The following is a 786-nucleotide window of genomic DNA, read 5'->3' on the forward strand; positions in this document are numbered from 1 at the left end:
TTAAGTGAATAATTTGTAAAAAATATTATATACTAAATTAACTAAATGCTTAGATTATTATAAAATATAGTTAAAGACATCTGATGCATTTACACACCTAGAACTTAAGACTAAAATTATATTTAATACTAGTTAATTTGCTTATAAAGTTTAGTTACTTTTATATATTACTTATAAAATTATATATAATATATTTTTCATCAATATTATTTTTTTACTGCGACACAAATATACAGATTTGTATAATGTGCTGATATTTTGAATGCACTTAAAATAATAGTTTTTTTTTTTTTTTTTTTTTTTTTTTAATGCAGAAATAAAGAACAACCATTGCTGTAGCACAAAGTTAAAACTAAGGGTACTATAAAGCATACTTAGGTGTTTACTGTGCATTAAATTAACTATATTGTTTAAAAAGGCTAACCACATTATTTTTCACATAATTTTGTAAATACTTTAAAAATTAAAATAAAACTTTTAATAGAAATATAAGACTTAATTTTAACACTTTTGTGTTCGTTTGGATTTTAAAACACAAAGAAGTTTTTCTTTTACCAATATTTTGTTATCTGTAAAGTGACAGAATTATGACCTTGCTTTAAAATTTTCTGAGAGGCATGAAAAAAAAATTTATTGCCTTTATCTTTCTGTTGCTTTTTAATGTTTTAATAATTACTTTACACTACTTAATGCACTAAACCTAATAACACATATTTGACGAAGTGTAGGGCTGACAAGGTGAAGCAGAGTTTTTCACTGATAACTTGGGGAGGGGCTAGCACAGTT

General features: G+C 23.5%; 1 pseudogene; it reads right to left on the reverse strand.

The window, feature by feature from the left end:
• Positions 1-243: 243 nt before the first annotated feature.
• On the reverse strand, positions 244-393 carry LOC126025423 (uncharacterized; annotated as a pseudogene).
• Between the last annotated feature and the right edge of the window lie 393 nt (positions 394-786).

This window comes from Suncus etruscus, chromosome 12, assembly GCF_024139225.1.
Source record: "Suncus etruscus isolate mSunEtr1 chromosome 12, mSunEtr1.pri.cur, whole genome shotgun sequence".
Lineage (NCBI taxonomy): Eukaryota > Metazoa > Chordata > Mammalia > Eulipotyphla > Soricidae > Suncus > Suncus etruscus.